Source organism: Zootoca vivipara, chromosome 6, assembly GCF_965207765.1.
Source record: "Zootoca vivipara chromosome 6, rZooViv2.hap1.1, whole genome shotgun sequence".
NCBI classification, from domain to species: domain Eukaryota; kingdom Metazoa; phylum Chordata; class Lepidosauria; order Squamata; family Lacertidae; genus Zootoca; species Zootoca vivipara.
Window position 1 is genome coordinate 62,932,672 of NC_142589.1, and position 13,668 is coordinate 62,946,339.

The window sequence follows — 13,668 nt, forward strand, 5'->3', positions numbered from 1 at the left end:
CTGTACCTTCTCCAACAGCTCTTTGGAATTCTATATAATTTTAAAAGTTCCAGGAGCCTTGCCCCCTTTTGCATCTGGCCACCCTGTTTTGTGTTTCATGAATGGAGAGACCGCCGGAAGAGACGTCTGAAAGTACGTGGGTCATATGCAGGTAAGATCCTCCCTCAGAAGGACTGGATTGACCGCAGGTTCCACTGAAAGAGAAGTCCCGAGCGAGCGCCACCCCGCCTCTCGCCGCTCCTTTCCGTCTCCGGAGTCTCAAAAAGCAACCCCGCCCCTTTCCCTTTCTTGCAGTAATACCCCTAACGCGCCAGGGGGCGCCCTCCTTTTAAGTCCGAAGAGCAGAGCAGTAGTCGACCCCGCCCGGGCGAAGGAACGAGAGGGCGGGCGAAACCACGAGGAGGTCCGTTCCCTGCTGAAAAAACTGACGCGAATTTATCAACAAAGAAATACCTTCTCTTAAAAAAAACAACCAGCAACCGATAACAAGCTGTAACTTTCCCTTCTCAATCCATTGGCATTCGCTCCTAAACGTGCTTCACCTCCCCGACCTACCACTTTAACGCCCCCCCATCCCGCCTCGGCATTATGGTACGCCCCGCGTTGTTCTCTTATAAAAAAAAATCAAAGAGGAGGCTCGGTTTGGGTGTGGTCATTTAAGAAATCTGGGTGGGTACGCAAATCGCGTAAGGTTATCCAGTGACTGACAGCAAGGCCCGGCCAATGGCATTGGGGCGGGAAGACATCGGCCGGCCAATGGGGGCGCGGACCGGCGGCGGAGCAGGCGGGGCCACCTTCAGTCAGGGCAGGCTGAGGCGGGGCGGGGGAGAGGAAAAGCTGTGGAATGGCGGCTGGCCGGGACGGCCCGCTTCGGTGCTGAGGAGTTCAGAGGGAGGCGCGGAGAAGGCGTCCGTGGGCGGGTAAGCCTCGTTTCGTGGCGGCGGGAGGGCGAGACGCTGGCCTTTTCCGTGTTTCCCCTGGAGGGCATGGGCAGGAGCGGTTATTATGGGATGGGGCAGTTTATTTTGCCTTCGCTGTGTGGGAAGAGGCTGACACGGGAGAGACCGAGGAGCGGCGGAGGGGCGGGGGGGGGGTCTTCGGGCTCTCTGAACAGGAAGCTGTTGGGCAAAGGTGGGTGGGGGATCCGCGGCCCTCCAGGTACCACCGGTCTACAACTCCCGGCATCCCTTAGCCTCGGCTGCACTTGCTGGGGCTGATGGGAGTTGTAGTTCAACTTTATAGAGGGTCCTCTGCCCCTGGTGTAGGAAGCGGGCTGGGATGGGTACCTCCTCCTGCTTTGGGTGTGTGTCTCGTCCCCTCTACCTTCTTCGTCAACGCCCTTCTTAAGTAGGCCCATCTTTTTGTAGGAGAAGTTGTTTCCCCCTTCACTACGAGCCACTGGTGTAACTTCTACTGATCGAAGTGGTTTTTATTCATCCCTTAGGCCAAAAGAAAGAAGGACAAGTTAAGGGGGTTTCCAGAGTGGGTTACGAATCACAGGAGTAAGAGGGAGGAGGAAATAAGGAAATGTTTGAAAGTTTAGTTGGGTTCTGCTTTTAATAAGGGCTGCATCACCCACCGGTTGGGTGGGGTGAGAGGATTCCTTCGAAAATGAGAAACGTTGGTCTTGATTGTGTTGGTCTAAGATGGTTTTTGTACTACCGAGCGTACAAGATGGTACACACACACACTTCTAAACTGCAATAGCGTGCTCTCTTGATAAATTCTGAAGCAAAGCACTCTTTCTACCATGAAGTCTCACAGCACTTAACTAGGTGGAGGAGTTGGAGGTACAGATACCGGGTAGTATCAAGTGGAGTACTTTGCAGCTGAAGCAAGTGATAATTTTTAAGAGGGCAAAACTGTATGTCCTTAAGCAAAAGTAAGTTCCATTGTAAGAACCAATGTGATGTAGTGGTTAGAGCAGCTTTTCTCAACCATGGGTCTCCAGATGTTGGACTAACTCCCATCATTCCTGACCAGTGGGCCTGCTAGCTAGGAATGATAGGAGTTGTAGTCCAACGATATCTGGGGACCCAAGGTTGAGAAAGCCTGGATTAGAGTGTCAAACTGCGACTGAGGTCCAAATCCTCATTCAGTCCGGATGCTCACCGAGTAATCCTGTTCCTGTTGCCATCTCTTAGCCTAACCTACCTGATACTAGGAATGTTGTCTAAGTAAAAAGGGAGAGAAATCATATATCCTGAGCTTCTTGAAGGAAGGGTGGGATAAAAATGAAATAAATCACAATATAACAATAATAGTTGTGCCCAGTAGGGCCTCTTTCCTGATCAATATGTTTTGGATTGCAGCGTGAATTTATTGCCACCTGCCCAATGTAACATAGCAAAGCATTTTGCTTCTGTAATGTACATCAATGGCCTTAATCCAGTATACCTGAAGGAGCGTCTCCACCTCCATTGTTCAGCCTGGACACTGAGGTCCAGCTCCGAGGGCCTTCTGGCGGTTCCCTCACTGCGAGAAGTGAGGTTACAGGGAGCCAGGCAGTGGGCCTTCTCGGTAGTGGCGCCCGCCCTGTGGAGTGCCCTCCCATCAGGTGCCAAGGAAATAAACAATGGTCTGACTTTTAGAAGACATCTGAAGGCAACCCTGTTTAGGGAAGTTTTTAATGTTTGAAGTTTTGTTCTGTTTTTAATGTTCTGTTGAAAGCTGCCCAGAGTGGCTGGGGAAACCCATCCAGATGGGTGGGGTAGATATTATTATTATTATTATTATTATTATTATTATTATTATTATTATACTACCACCCGTACAGGGCAGGTGTAGGAAACTTTTGTCCTGCCAAATGTTGCTGAACTACAGCTCCCCAACATCCCTGGCCATTGTCTATGTTTCCTGGGTCTGATGGGAGTTACAGTTCAACATCTGCAGGGCTGAAGGATGCCTACACACCTAGTATAGGAAATGCTGTTACTGTATATTAAAATGTAAAGTTGCTTTTTATCTGCTCTTGGGGCATACTGAGTTGGCAGTGCAAACAATACAGAAGGGGAAAGTTCTGCTGCTGCAGAAAATTACTGCTCTCCTGGGAGCATAGGTATGAATGTACCCATTTGTGTGCTCTGCAACACAGCCCTTTTAGCTTATGGCAGGTTCTTGGGTTTGTCCTAAAGTAATGCATGCCTTCCTCCATCTCTTTCCACTTGTCTGGTAAGCTTGTTTTGGGATTGGATTTCCTATCATTTCTTCCTTAGGGGTTCATCAGTTGCAAGTGATGGGGGAGACCGTTTATGAGTGAGGTGTTACAGTTAAATGTGTCATATGATAGGAAGGATGTGGGTACCCTGGAACTGGAAAAAGGGCAGGGTGTTTTGTGTTTATGATGGTGGAAGGTAGGACAAAGCTAGGCAAAGACAATAGGGGCAGGAAAGGGAATAATGAGGACTTTGAATGCAGGTGGGACAGGCTTCTGACCATATTGAATGTGAGGGTGTTGGTGCAGGAGACAAAGTACGAAGCAAGTCTGCAAAGAGATGGAGACTGTCATAGTCATTAAAGGCAAAGATAGCTGTGTTGGTCTGTAAGGGGAGGGGAACCAAATGCAAAAGCTAAAGTTGGGCAAATTCTTTTTTAAGACCAATATGTTTGGTTAGTCCCAATAAAGGTATTGCCCAGCTGTGGATTTTGTCATTTCAATTGTAGGACTCTTGGTAGGATCATGGTAGATTAGGACGTCTGTGTGGTTTATGTGGGGGTGGAGCCTAAATTGGGCCCTAGGATTAAGAAGTACTGGTTTTTAAAGCTACAAAGTGTATGACAAATGTTGTAGGCATGGCTGGAGGTCTTGGGGTAGTGAGCTATGTATTTGTGACCTTAAAGTGTCAGTGTGGCATGAACATTGATACCTTTGAGAAAGGTGGTCATCCTGTAATAAGAATGGTTTCCATGTTCCTTGTTTTAATTTCAGATTTATGCTCTATTATAAAGGCAGTGTGTGGGCAGAGATAGAGGAATGCTTGCTTTGGGAGGCTCTTGAATTCCAGGAATGCATTGAAAAGTGCGCCTGCTCTCGGTTGGGGTTGTCCAGGTACAAGACTGGATTTTATAACGTTGCCACCAGCATTGGGGCAGTTGTGGTACTCGGTAGTAAGGAATGAGACTCTGTGCATCTGCATTTACAAGTTTAGACTTTGGAAAGGGAAGGAAGTTGTGTGCCTGCGGTCTCTCTTGTTGTCCTCAACTTTCGCCAAGGAGGTCAGAGCAGTACACGTACAGTTTCCTCCATTTCATTCACACAGCAACCCTCTGATGTAGGATAGGCTGAGGAATTTGTGACAAGCCCAGGGTTGTACAGTGAGTAGTGTGACTGAGTGAGGATTTGAACCTGTTTCTCCTGATCTGAGTTCCATGCTCTGGCCATTACCCTGGCAATGCCCATACTACAGTGGGGGTGCCAGTTCTGGAATGCAGGAATGTTTCCTTTATATGATGAAAGAATTTGTTCCTTTAAGGCCACCTGAAGCTCTCTTTAAGAAACAAAACAGGCCTTATTTCTCAAGGAAACCTGGTGGATATTATGATCGGCCTGCTCCTGAACAAATCAACAAAGTTTATTAGCGTTTTTGTTTATGTGGGATCATTTTCTGTATGTACGTTTATGGAATTTGTCTCCATGAAACTTGCTTTGCTTGTGAAAATCTCACCCTTTTTGTTGGCACATGCAGCCAGTTGCCCTTACTTGTAAAATCTATTATGGGTGGAATTGTTCTGGAATTTACTTGCATAGTAACCTTTTAAAATGCGTATCAGTTTTCACTGGTGTGCAGTATTGGCTGTGAAGCAATTGTCTGCTACTTATTAATTGCCCTTCACAGGGAGCTGCATTTTGGGTGGTTTTCTATATAAAAATATGGAGATATATATTGAATGGTCAGCTAATGTTTGCCTATGTATGTTAGTAGAACAGTGCATAGCATAAGATTGCTTCCCTTTGCCATCAATACTAATATTAGAAATGTCTGAACTCCTTAATTGCCCTAGTAAAGGTAAAGGGACCCCTGACCATTAGGTCCAGTCGTGACCGACTCTGGGGTTGCAACGCTCATCTCACGTTATTGGCCGAGGGAGCCAGCATACAGCTTCCAGGTCATGTGGCCAGCATGACAAAGCCGCTTCTGGCGAACCAGAGCAGCACACGGAAACACCATTTACCTTCCCGCTTGGAGTGGTACCTATTTATCTACTTGCACTTTGACGTGCTTTCGAACTGCTAGTCCTTTACTGTAAATATCACTGGCAGCATTGCACCAGAACTGTCCTTGTTTTTAAATTACCCCAAGATTCTTTGTTTACATAGCATTAATATCTTTTGCCTTTTTTCTATTTGTGTTATTTTATTTCTTAATCAGAGCCTTTTATAGAATCGTTCGATATAAATTTCCCAAGGACTGTGCAACATAAAACCACAACAATCCAATAACAAAAATACAGTTTAAACACACGCAAATCAAATAAATAATAAATCAAATAAATAATAAATAAAATAGAAGTTTATGCGTTGCTACCCATTTGGAATACATGACTGAGCCATTCAAAAATAAATCGCATTTGCCCACAAACACACCTTCCACAAATAGTAAAATAGGATTTGTCATAGTTCCCCGTTAAAGAAGGAAAAGAACTGGGGAACTGCTGGCTGGTGTCTGCACAGCATATCTGTGGAAATGAGTCATCTACAGACCAAATGGTTTCATACTAGTTTTATTAGAAACGCTATTTCAAGCCATATATAAAGTGTTTGTTATATTTAAGTTCTGATTGCTCTCTGCAGTTATTAGTCTGCCAGAAGGTCTTGGTGCAAAGGAGATTCATCGCTTAAATTTGTGGCAGACTTCTTGTGCGACTTTTCAAAACTGAGGCTGCAGTCTTATGCACACATACCTGTAAGTTCTGTTGAACTCAGTGAGTCTTAACTTCTGAGAGGACATATATTAGAGCAGGCATCCCCAAACTGCGGCGTTCCAGATGTTTTGGCCTACAACTCCCATGATCCCTAGCTAAGAGGACCAGTGGTCAGGGATGATAGGAATTGTAGTCCAAAACATCTGGAGGGCCGAAGTTTGGGGATGCCTGTATTAAGAGTGTCATGCCACTTTTAGGTTATTGTCATGTTGCATTGTGTTCTGATAGGCATATGTCGTACACTACGCTGAAATCCTTTCAATAAAGGATGGCCTACAAGTGTTTTTAAACAGGTGGAGCAACTGATTTATTCATCACACTTGACTAATCTCAATCTACTATGGTGTCACTCACATTGTTTATCTTGGAATCCCCAGTAGAAAGGAGTAGGGAGGAACACTGCTTGGGTTATTGGGTGTGGCCATGATTACTCAAGTGTAAAGGAGTGGAGAAGCTTTCCAAATCTAGAGTTGGATGTCTTTGCTGTAATGAGAAATTCGAATTTACCCTTTAGCACAGCCCTTTAGATTTAGTTTAAACTTAAATACCTTTGAAATAAGCCTTCCTAAGAGGACACGGGTGGCGCTGTGGTCTTAATGTTAGTTGGCTCACTTCATTTCTCACAATAAGTCATGTTTGATGACTTACTTTAAATGAGCAGTGTACCAGTGCATGCTGCTCCATCACACCCCCTGTGCTCCATCTCTAGTGCAAACAAGAGCAACAAGCCAAGACTTTTGGCTTGTCATTAACGTCCGAACACCAGCATTGTGTTTTATGCCTGTGTAGCAAACCATGATCATGGTTTGTTCTTGGCTGCCTTGTTGTTATGTCCTGGTTTGGATGTCAGACTTCATGGCTTGTTACTTCTGCTTGCCCCAGGGGAAGAGAGAAGCAGAAGCAACTAGGCAAGCATGTACTATTACTCTGTTCATGGAAGGTAACCCGTTTAACCATAACCTAGGGTGATGTGTGAACTGACTTCCCCTTCCGGAAGCAGATGCTGGCTGTTAGTGCATGTCTTTATTTGTACCGTATTTGTATTTATATACAGTATCAGATTTGTGAATACCCAGTAGGTGTTTTCTCTTTTTCATGTTTTCAAGGATTCTTATATTTTGTTTTTGCTTGTATACAAAGTACATGCTGCTAAATCTCATGGTGCCTACTCAGTGCTTAACCAAACAAGAAAAGTTGAGTAGTGCCTAATGGATTGGTATTCCAGTTAATACAGCATTTGTCATACACATTATAGTTTAAAAAGCAGCTTAAAAATGTAAAACTGTGATGTGACATGAATATCAAGTCTCCTACATTGCTACAGCACACAACATGCTTATGTTACATTGCATAGAGGTTTTTATACCTGCTTAACTGTTGTGGTTCCCCCAAATCTTAGAAATTATAGTTTGCTGATAGTGCTGCAACCTTTTTCTCAATTTGGAAGTGGGGGTAGCAGGTATGAATCTCGCAGTTGAAGCATAGTGGTTGGGGATTATTCCCTCATTGGCTCCAACCTGGAGATAAGAGGTTAGGTCCACTGTCACATTTGCCAAAGGGTAATGGGACACTTCTCTATGGTGATTGAAATTGTGGACTCCTGCTCTTACATCTCTCTTCCCGACCTCCACATTTAAAATGCTGAACTCGCACTTACATGGTTTGATACATTTTAAAGAAGAGCCTGCCCCCCATTTTTTTAGCACAGTGCTATTGGTATTGTAGTTAAGAGAGCTATCCATTAGGGATAACTGCACTTTGACTAGTAGGTCTGAAAAAATGATAGTAGCAATTTGCCATTGGTGCTGGAGGAGACTCTTGAGAGTCCCATGGACTGCAAGAAGATCAAACCTATCCATTCTTAAGGAAATCAGCCCTGAGTGCTCCCTGGAAGGACAGATCGTGAAGCTGAGGCTCCAATACTTTGGCCACCTCATGAGAAGAGAAGAATCCTTGGAAAAGACCCTGATGTTGGGAAAGATTGAGGGCACTAGGAGAAGGGGACGACAGAGGACAAGATGGGTGGACAGTGTTCTCGAAGCTACGAACATGAGTTTGACCAAACTGCGGGAGGCAGTGCAAGACAGGAGTGCCTGGCGTGCTCTGGTCCATGGGGTCACGAAGAGTCGGACACGACTAAACGACTAAACAACAACAACAAAATTTGCCATTGGAGGTTGTATGCTTTTTTGCATGTCCTAGTCGCCAGGATAGGCTTTCACTTATTTATCTCTAGATACTGCAGCTTTCACAGATGATAAGGCTATTAAGGAAAAGCAGGGGTACAGCTGTACAACAAGGATTGGTAGTAACCATTAGGTGTATTTTATTTTTTCTTTTAGACTTGCTCAAAGTGGAGCTACTTAAAATGGAATTTAACTTAAGGATAGTAAGTGTGGTTAAGATGGTTTTGCTTCTGAGGCTGTTGTTCCCACTCGCTTTCTTGCATTCATTGTCTTTGATTCTCTGCATATAGTTTTGCAGGGGGAAACGTGATACTGTCCTTTGGCCTTCAAGCATCTTTGCAGTGAGATACTCCAAATTGCATTCATGGGCAAAAAACATGCAGCTATGGCTGCAACATGTGCAGAATGCAAGCAGTAGAGCCTAATTGGGAATGAGTGCTGGTGTAATTGCATTACTCTCAAGGTTCAACCAAAAAGACCTCTTAAAGTGGTGTAAGAGCAGAAGTGATAATTCCCCTTTTGCACACATCTGCTTGTATATGCAACAGCTGGTTGCATATATAGCTGGACACCTATGATATACGAGTTCGCTGGTGGGATTAGTCCCATAGCCCATCTAGTTTAGCACTATAACTCAAAGGCCTGTTGTAAGCCATGTGAAACTCATAAGTAGGGCAAGGTGAAGGTAGCCATTTCTTTTTTTTCACTTGCCTTTGATAGTAAGAGGTACACTGTCTCTTGTCACACGATTTCCATTCTTAAACCATAGTGAAAACCATAATTAGACCTAGCCTTCATGAATTTGTGTACAGTAATCCCTTTTAAATAACATAAATGGTAGAGGCTATCCTAACATTTTTTGCCAGTGAATTCTTTTCAGATATATCTTCTCCCCAATCATGAGGACTAGAATCATTCTTTGTGAAAAGTCTTGACACACTGAATATCTCAGAATGTCAAATCCTCTGCTACATTCTGTATTCTGTGAGGAGCATTTAGAGGTAAAAAGAATAGAGGTGACTCACAGCCCCAAGGATTTGACCCATTCTCTCTGACTAACCTAGCCAGTGACTTCCATCTGAATCCTGTTCTGTTAATTCTAGCAGCTTCTGGGTCCGGTTCATTGGAGAAATCTTCTGAAGGCAACTTGCACAAAGGCTTAACTGTGCCTCTGAGAGTGCAAAAGCTGTCTGCTTCCCCAGAGAAATGCCCTTGACCTACCTATTTTACAAAGCAGCATTACAAAAAAAAACCAAGAACCAAAACTCTGAGAAACCAGAACAGCATCAAGGGCATTTGTGTGAAACTTTGCTTTACGTAAGAGACTTCAGTTAGCCCTCATTCCCGAGCAAGGCAGATATTGTAAAGCCTTCACGATAAAAGGACCTAGAATATCAGGTTTACATTGGTGATGACCCTAGTGGTGTGTGTGTGTGTGTGTGTGTGTGTGTGTGTGTGTGTGTGTGTTTAAAACCACCTCTATTTTAAATTATTTCTGAAACAAATAAAATAAAGCAACTAATTATAGCACTAGGGACAAGGAGTATGTATTTCCAGACTAAGAGCTTAAATTACTGGATTACCGTATATACTCGAGTATAAACGGCCTCGGTCCAGTATACCTGAAGGAGCGTCTCCACCCCCATCATTCTGCCTGGACACTGAGGTCCAGTGCTGAGGGCCTTCTGGCAGTTCCCTCGCTGCGAGAAGCCATGTTACAGGGAACCAGGCAGAGGGCCTTCTCGGTAGTGGCACCCGCCCTGTGGAATGCCCTCCCACCAGATGTCAAAGAGAAAAACAATTACCAGACTTTTAGAGGACATCTGAAGGCAGCCCTGTTTAGGGAAGCTTTTAATATTTAATAGATTGTTGTATTTTAATACTTCTGTTGGAAGCCGCCCAGAGTGGCTGGGGAAACCCAGCCAGATGCGCAGGGTATAAATTATTATTATTATTATTATTATTATTATTATTATTATTATTTGACCCGAATATAAGCCGAGGCACCTAATTTTACCTTTAAAAAAACTGGGAAAACTTACTGACTCGAGTATAAGCCTAGGGTGGGAAATACAGCAGCTACTGGTAAATTTCAAAAATAAAAATAAATACTGTCCTATGTCTTTCCCTGCTGTCGGCAGCGGGGTGGGGGGAGAAGCGGTGAGGAAGGATCCTTTCCTCACCGCTTCTCCCTCCCCGCTGCCTCACACAGAGCAGGCATAGGGCGGGGATTTGGAGAGTCGCAGCGCAGCGCTTCTCCAAAGCCCCGGTCCTGTGCTTTTCTCCACTGCCGCCTGCCTCACTTGAGTATAAGCCGGCACATTTTTTTGTGCTGAAAAAGTAGGCTTATACTCGAGTATATACAGTACATAGGCTGTGTTTGAATATATTGACATATAGGTCATTTGTGGCAATCTGCCTTCAATAGATGACAGAAAAGATAACTACCAAGAACATGATCTACAGGCCTCTTGTAATATCCTGGGTCTGTGCTGCTATATTACTTATCAACAAATAGTCCCAGATATTTGCAGAGCAGCATTGGGCGGATAGATATTTATATTCACTAAGCAGCAAGCTGAGATTTGCAGTTGCTAAGGGTATACTATTTATTCAGCACTTATAACTTTTAGGATGATAACTTTTGGTCTCATTGATTAAATCCAGTGATTTTCTATATGGGTGTGGTATGGTACCTTGTTCTCATAGTTCAGGCCTATGGCAAGTTCACCAGATATTCTTAAACCACCGGTACTTGTCCTTTTCAAACCTTTGTCAACATTGGCCAAATCTTACCATTGTGCATCACTTAAGTTCGTCAGATTTATGATGCTTTGTCTATCTTTGAGGCATGGAGATGTTTTCCAGACCAGAGCCTCAAGTTTCTTTCTCTGGTTTCCACCACCCTGTTCCCATAACTTAATGTCTCTTGTTTCTATTTTTTCCCCAGTAGTAAGAACCTAAGTGGCATAAAAATGTAGTAGCACCTTTAAAATATGCAATATATCTGATTGATTTCTCAAAAAGTTAAATCTCTCAAGTATTTTTAAGATGTGGAAATTGCAAGTACTGAGACCTGGAAATACTGGTACCTAGGGAAATTTACTTATTGGCTAACATTTTATCATCTTGGAGGGTTTAAGTGAACCACAAATATTTGCATTGGCTCTTGAAGTTGCTACTTTGGATTAATTACAAATGGGAGATATTGGGGGTGTAGCTGGAGCCAGATGCTTTCCCCCAGTAGTTCCAGACTTTTAATTTGGTGTATAAGTACAAATTTTGTTAACAGCCTTCTTTGTCATTACCCACATCATTTCTTCAAAGGACATAAGAGGAGCCTGCTGGATAAAACCATCTAGTCCAGCATCCTGTTCTCACTGTGGCCATCCAGATACCTATGGGGAACCGGCAAGCAGGACTTGAGTACAGGAGCACTCTCCTGTCCTGCAATTCCCAGCAACTGGTATTCAGAAACATACTGCTTCTAACTGTGGAGGCAGAGCATAGCCGTCATGTTTAGTAGTCATTGATAGTCTTCTGCATGAATTTGTCTTATCCTTTAATAATAATCATAGTAATTTATTATTTATATGTCACCCATCTGACTGGGTTGCTCCAGCCACTCTGGGTGGCTTCCAGCAAATTAAAACACCAAACACAGTAGAACATCAAACATTAAAAACATCCCTATACAGGGCTGCCTCCAGGTGTCCTCTGAAAGTCTGAAAGTTATTTATTTCCTTGACAACTGACGGGAGGTTGTTCTACTAGGTGGCATGTCTCTCTCTCTCTCTCTCTCTCTCTCTCTCTCTCTCTCTCTCTCTCTCTCTCTCTCTCATCTGTTACTGCTCTTTGGGCTGGTGCCCGCAGTGCCGATTGCACAGTGGGCTGGAGGGTGCGGGAGCACATCCATATGTGTGCGCACACGCTCTTTCTGGTGCACTTCCGGGTTGCAGGGGCACCGGAAATACCTTGTGCGCATGTGCACGGGCCTCCTCCAACCCGGAGGTGCCGGAAGTGATGCAAGTGCGCAAGCTATTTCCGGTGCTCCTGCGACCCAGAAGTGGGCAGCTGCGCCATGCCGGTAAAAGCGGGCGGGGGGGTCGCCACGGGCAGGATAAATGAGTCCTTCGGGCCGTATTCAGCCCGCGGACCATAGTTTGGGGATGCCTGATCTATATCTATCATCTATATCACTGATCAATAGCTTCTTACTATCTCTGACAAGAGATAGGCATGGAAATGTAAGACATGGGTATTGTGGAATTGGAGAAAAGCTCTATTTAGTCCTGCATTCTCTTTTCCACTGTGACTAATCAGTTGTTTTAGAAACAAAATAAAATAAACAATCATTCTAGTAGCCCCTTAGAGACCAACTAAGTTTGTCATTGGTATGAGCTTTCGTGTGCTTGCACACTTCTTCAGTTGTTTTGGGGAAGTCTACAGTCGTGGAATCAGCAACAGTATTCTCTAACTGTTGTTCCCAGCAAATGGTTATAGAAACATATATTGCCTCTTATTTTGGAGGTTCAATATGGTCATAGTGTATTTGATTTTTATATTGTACATTGATTTTGAGGTTTCTTGTTTGTATTATATTTGATCTCTGTTTTGTACACTTTTTAGGTTCTTGAATTCTTAGTTTTTTATTTGTTTGTTTTAAATAATCTTTTCTTCAGATACAACTACTGTATTTAGCCACTAGTAAGCATCTCTGTATTTGTTCAACTAAATGTCTCACAAGCAAAGACTGAAGAAGAAGCCTGATGTTAACGAGGACAGGACATCAGGTTGCTAACCCACTTTAGCGTAGCATGGTCACTGATGAGACTGGTAGGCGCCCCAAGATTTTTAACCTGGGTATTTTGTGAAGTTTTATCCTGATTCCCGTAACTTCTGTTTCTTAAACTGAATTTTATCCTGAGGAAGTAAAACATGAGTTTGAAGTATAGATCGCTAACAAAAAATATACTGTATATTCCAGCGTATAAGACAACTGGGCGTATAAGACGACCCCCAACTTTTCCAGTTAAAATACAGTGGTACCTTGCAAGACAAATGCCTCGCACAACAAAAAACTCGCTAGACGAAAGCATCTAGCGATTCTTTGTTGCCTCGCAAGACGAAGCTTTCTATGGCCACGTCTCGCAAGACAATTTTTTTTGCCACTTTTTTTTTGCCGTCTGCCGTTTCCACAAGACGAAAATTTTCGTAAGACGGCTCGACCCGCGGAACGAATTATTTTCGTCTTGCAAGGTACTACTGTATAGAGCTTGGGATATACTCGCCGTATAAGAAATATGAACCGGCGTATAAGATGACCCCCAACTTTTGAGAAGATTTTCCTGGGTTAAAAAGTAGTCTTATACGCAGGAATATACAGTAATGTGTTCAGAGCTCAACTCCTTTTCTGTCTTGGTACCATTTGTATACAGGCATTCCTGGAACCCACGTATGTTGATGGAGTGTGCATAAGTCTGCCCCACCCCGTTATGCCCTCTCCCAGTTTCATCCCTTTTCTACCTTCTTCAGGGTTATACGTCAGTTGGATACATGC

General features: G+C 43.8%; 1 protein-coding gene across 2 annotated transcripts in view; it reads left to right on the forward strand.

The window, feature by feature from the left end:
• Positions 1–807: 807 nt before the first annotated feature.
• Positions 808–13,668, forward strand: part of WASF2 (WASP family member 2) — a 55,331-nt gene continuing 42,470 nt past the window's right edge. For both annotated transcript variants that reach the window (XM_060275764.2, XM_035118693.3), the window contains exon 1: positions 808–920. The gene's annotated coding sequence lies outside the window, so the exon portion shown is untranslated. The remainder of the gene's footprint in view (positions 921–13,668) is intronic.